The sequence below is a fragment of the Hordeum vulgare genome, chromosome 5H (genome assembly GCF_904849725.1).
Source record: "Hordeum vulgare subsp. vulgare chromosome 5H, MorexV3_pseudomolecules_assembly, whole genome shotgun sequence".
Taxonomy (NCBI): domain Eukaryota; kingdom Viridiplantae; phylum Streptophyta; class Magnoliopsida; order Poales; family Poaceae; genus Hordeum; species Hordeum vulgare.
Genome location: NC_058522.1, coordinates 336013997 through 336019996, shown reverse-complemented (window position 1 = coordinate 336019996; position 6000 = coordinate 336013997).

Genomic DNA, 6000 nt, shown 5'->3' with positions numbered 1-6000 from the left:
CAGCCGCCTGTTCGGCCGCCGCCTTATGAGAAACGGCCTCTTGTTTGGCCCTTCCACCTCGGTCCGAAGTTTTTCCAACTCTCTGTCTTGAGCTGCTGATCAATGATAAAATGGCAAAAGTCAGACAGCAGGGCCAAGGCATTTTGTTATATATAATTAAAATGGGGTACCCTTATACAAACACACCCTGCTTCTCGTCAAACCTTCCTTTGAGGCGGTCAAACTCTTCATCGGACACTTGCAGTTTCCGATTGAGTTCCGCTATTTCCAATGTGTTAGCATTGGCGGTCGATGAGGAGGCATGTAAGGCGCACAATCAATCATTACGGTTTCAACATATTGAGCCTAACTTGCTTGGTCAAGTTCCTTAAAATAAGTATTCCAAGCATCATTTTCGAACAAAAATATTTGTGCATTTCTCTGAGCCATGGATTAGCTTTTCGAAATCCCCCTCGCTCGAGGGCTGCCATACCAGTAAAAGTATATTTCAAATATATAAAACAATAATCAAAAATGGGTGGCAGAAAAATGCTAATGGCAATCTCCGGCAACAGTGCCAGAAAAATGTTGTTTAGCAGATCTCTAGCAATGGCTGGACGAATGCTCTTCTCGATTGGTCAACAATTAGAAATTGTCTTGCAATAACCCACCAGCGTGTGGGATCGAGGCAGTTTTCGAGGGTAGAGTATTCAACCCAAATTTGTTGGTACGCCAAGTGGAAGTGAGAGGATACTCTCAAGTATTAGCAGCTGAATGTGTCAGATTCAACCACACCTGAAAGATTAATATCTGCAAGCAAAGTATCAACAACAAAGTAGTATGATAACAACGGTGTCAAAAACGATCCGTTGACGGTAGACTATTCCTAACGACTGTTTGGCGCCAGAAGTTGCCCGTTGACGGAAATTGTCTGTTCCCGTCAACGACCAGCGAACCAAAATTGTAGCAGGTAGCAGCAGTGTAACGAGTAGCAGCAATGGCAAGGAACAGCAGTAGTGACAGCAGTAGCTAGTAGCAACAGTAGCAAGTAACAGTAGTGGCAACAGTAGCAGCAAAGCAAGTAACAGTAGCAGCAGCAGAGCAAGTAACAGTAGCAGCAACAGTAGTAACAGCAGCAGAGCAAAACAAGTAACAACAGTAGTGGGACAAACTCGTAGGCAATGGGTCGGTGATTCGTTTGGATGATATTCATCATGCAACAGTTATAACACGGAGAGATATGTGGCTAGCTCCCGTTCGTCAATGTGATGTAGGCATGCATTCCGTGTGTAGTCATACGTGCTTAGGGAAAAGAACTTGCATGGAATCTATTGTCCATCCCTCCCATGGCAGCGGGGTCCAAAAGGATACTACGGGATGTTAAGGTTCTCCTTTTAGTAAAGAACCGGAACAACACATTAGCACTTGGTGAACACATGAACTCTTCAAACTATGATCATCACCGGGAGTGGTTCCGGTTATTGTCACTCCGGGGTTGCCGGGTCATAACACATAGTAGGTAACTACAACTTGCAAGATCGGATCTAAAACACACATATATTGGTGACAACATAATAATTTCAGATCTGAAATCATGGCACTCGGGCCCTAGTGACAAGCATTAAGCATGGCAAAGTAGTAGCAACATCAATCTTAGAACATAGTGGATACTAGGGATCAATCCCCGTCAAAACTAACTCGATTACATGATAGATCTCATCCTACTCATCACCGCCCAGCGAGCCTAGGAATAGATTACTCACGAACGATGAAGAGCATCACGGAATTGGAGAGGGAAGAAGGTCGACGATGACGATGGCCCAAAACAAACTCCAAATCTGTCCTCCAGATGAAGAACAGGATGTGGCGGCGCCTCCGTATCGCAAACGCGACGAAATCTTCTCTTCTTATTTTTTTTCTGGGCGAAAGTGAATTTATAGAGCTGAGATTGGGGGCGGCAGAGCCACGTGGGCCCCCACAAGCTTGGTTGCCGCGGCCAGGGGGGTGGCCGCGGCAACAGGGCTTGTGGCCCACTTACCCATCTGCTCCGGTGGATCTTTGCGCATGTATTTTTCATATTTTCCAGAAAAATTCTCCGTAAATTTTCAGGACGTTCCGAGAACTTCCATTTCTGCACAAAAACAACACCATGGCATTTCTGCTGAAAACAACGTTAGTCTGGGTTATTTCCATTCAAATCATGCAAATTAGAGTCCAAGACAAGGGAAAAAGAGTTTGGAAAAGTAGATACGATGGAGATGTATCAGTGGCCTACCTTAAAACTCGTCAATAAGCATGTAAAGGCTTCATTGAGTCCGATGATAACAGACTGAATGCTCCGCAAAACCACACCCATTAAGGTGCGGTGTTAATCAGCGATGGAGGAATCGGCTAGGATCTCCTCCATCACTGCCGACCCCTTGACTGTGGCCCGTTCTAGCACGGGTGGCACCAAGGGTGCCCTGAGGACGTTGGAGGGAGCTCGGTTGAATCCTGACCCTCCTTTCCACCCTCTGAAGGGTCGGCCTCCCGTGTAGTATTGATCGGGGAGTTGGCCCCAATCAGAGCCTCCTGGTTCACGATGGTAGGCACATCTTTGGTAACTGGGACCTCTCGGTCCTTGGTATCCAAGGAATTCACCTCGGTCATCACCTCCTCGCCCCTGCATTAAGCGAGGTTGGGTGGTAGGCCACATCCTCCACGGAGGCTTGGGGAAGGGAGGTGCATGACGTGTTCCCACTCTCCGCCACCTCGGCTCGCAGTGAATCTCCTTTTGAGACCTGATCCATTTTCAGACCTCGGATGGGGCTGTGAGAAGTAAAAATACATGCAGGCCAATTAATATAGGATTTGGTATAAATTCACACAATAAATTCATCGGGTTCCACACCTTCGGGCCAGGGGTTTGACCCTGGGGGCTCGGCGGGGGACCATCTCAAACTCCCCGATCTCGTCGTCGGAATCTAGATAGTGGTCAAAAGAAGCGCCCTTGCTTTTACAAGGCCTCTTCGGGACCCTAGGAGGAAGGGCTTCTTTCTCCGCCTCCTGCAATGCTCTCTTCTTGGATTGGGAGGAGTCCATATCCCCCTCCTCTTCCATGTCCTGCACCTCTCTGGTAGAGCAAACACACGTGTCCTCGGACTTAGTGTCCGGGGGAGCTCCGCACTTAGTATCCCGGGGACCCCTCGAATGGAGACCTTCGCGAGTCTCCTTCTTCTTCAGCTCCGGCGCCATATACGGCTTCGACACCAACATTGCGGTCAGCAAGTCAGACCTAGGCTTTTTACATAGAGGGGCTGGTTCGTCGATGTTCTTGGCTATGGCGAACCACTTGTGTTGAAACAATTTGGGGAGAGGTGAGGTCTCTAAAAAGGAAATCGGAACTTTGGGACCGAGATTATACTCGGACATACCTCGACTGGAGGTGTCTTGTCGTCCAGACCTCTTTCTTCGTCCTTGGCTGGCCACGCTGGTTGGGTCTTGAACAAGGTCCGCCATACGTCCTCATGGGTCACACAGAAGAAGTCCTTGTTGACCTTGGGGTCATTGGGCTTGTAAACCCACATTGGGTTTACCCGATGCTAACACAGTAGGATGAGCTGATGCAGAGCAACTTGGATCACGTCGGTCAGTTGGATGTTTTTGTCCACCATCTGTTTAAGGCATTTTTGCATCATCTTCACATACCTAGCAAACCCAGTCTATGCCTTTATTGACCCACGAGGTTAGCCTCACTGGAGGGTAGACTTGAAATCGATGGGTGCTACCCAGTTCGCCTCCCGTGGTTCGGTGATATAGAATCACTCCTTCTGCCAGCCCTTGGTAGTGTCTATCAAGGTGCCCTCTGGCCATACTACCTTGCAAATATTGCTTACCACCGCCCCCTCCCGCAGTCAGCGTGCTGGTTGTTCAATGATTTCGGCTTGACGTTGAACGTCTTGAGCCAGAGCCCGAAATGCTCATGAACCCGCAAGAAAGCTTTGCATACAATGATGAAGGAGGTAATGTGCATGATGGAGTTGGGAGGGAGGTCATGTAAATCCAATCCATAATAGAACATGAGGTGAAGGGGAAAGCCTAGACCCCGGAGGAAATGGGGAATGAACACTACCTGCTTACCCGGCCTTGGAGTCGGGATCACCTGGCCTGCCTCCACCACCCGGTGGGCAATGTCAGGGGAAAGGTACCCGGAGCGCTTTAGCTCCCAGATGTTAGCGTTGGAGACAGTCGACACCTCCCACTTGCCATGAGATCTAGCCATGGTGCAAGCTCAAAGACAGCAATGGGAAAAGAAAGCGGAAAGGGGATTAGATCTAGGCGCTCAAGCTTGGAGGAGGCAAGAGAAAAGCCAAGGATGCAGATGGTAAAGATCTTTAGATCTTTGTTCCTTTTTATAAGGGACTATAATACCAAGAGTCCCTTTTATTGTGCCGGTTGCTCCGCCAACCTCCCCCGTAAAATTATCGAGATGTTGTGTGCGTAGGTAAGGCTATGCAGTTATTCATATCCGAGTAAATGCGGAAGCACGATCTCCTCGAGAGGACGTGCCCCTTGAAACATGGCCCTAAGCCACGGTTTGAGGAGACCTCTCTCAGAAAAGCCTGCTGATTGAGCGACTATTCACACACGGGCTTTTAAATGCCTATACTGAAAAGATGCTAGTTTTAAAAGACATGTATGTTACTGAAGCGATCAAATCAGGGTCATCCAAGCATGAGTGGAACTCAGCTTGCAAGCCGATTACTATCAATATGTGGGGAAGCCAGAGACTAGACACACCTGTGTTGAAGGATAGTTCAAGGGCTATTGAGGGAGTCTGGGAATCAGGGGTCCTCGGGCGGCTGGTTAGTCAATGATGAGTGGGCCCATTGGGTCGTGATGTAGAAGACCGGGCCTTATGACGACATCTACAATCAAAGTAATATCCCGAACATTGGCGTGTACTTCAAGCTTAAAAATACTAGTTCGGCTCATCTGTTCCCGATTATGGTGGGTAACTTGTAAACCCTAGCGTCCTTGGTATCTATATAAACCAAAGACCCCTATCCATGTCGAGGAGGCTGAATCATTGATAACCCACAAGTATAGGGGATCGCAACAGTTTTCGAGGGTAGAGTATTCAACCCAAATTTATTGATTCGACTCAAGGGGAAGCCAAAGAATATTCTCAAGTATTAGCAGTTGAGTTGTCAATTCAACCACACCTGAAAGATTTAGTATCTGCAGCAAAGTATCAGTAGCAAAGTAGGGTGATAGCAGCAGTAGCAACAGTAACCAGTAGCAGCAGAGTAACAACAGTAGCAGCAGAGTAACAGTAGCCGCAGTGACAGCAGTAGCAGCAAAGTAACGTAGCAAGGACCAGTAGTAAAAGACTCGTAGGCATTGGATCGGTGATGGATGATTATGCCGAACGCGATTCATCATGCAACAGTTATAACACAGACAGATATGTAACTAGCTCCAGTTCGTCAATCTAATGTAGGCATGTATTCCGTATGTAGTCGTACGTGCTAAGGGAAAAGAACTTGCATGACATCTATTGTCCATCCCTCCCGTGGCAGCGGGGTCCTAATGGAAACTATGGGATATTAAGGTTCTCCTTTTAATAAAGAACTGGACCAACGTGTTAACACTTGGTGAATGCATGAACTCCTCATACTATGGTCATCTCCGGGAGTGGTTCCAGCTATTGTCACTCTGGGGTTGCCGGGTCATAACACATAGTAGGTGACTACAACTTGCAAGATAGGATCTAAAACGCACATATATTGGCGACAACATAATAGGTTCAGATCTGAAATCATGGCACTCGGGCCCTAGTGACAAGCATTAAGCATGGCAAAGTAGTAGCAACATCAATCTCAAAACATAGTGGATACTAGGGATCAATCCCCGTCAAAACTAACTCGATTACATGATAGATCACATCCAACCCATCACCGTCCAGCAAGCCTACGATGAGATTACTCACGAACGGTGAAGAGCATCATGGAATTGGCGATGAAGGAAGGTTGATGATGA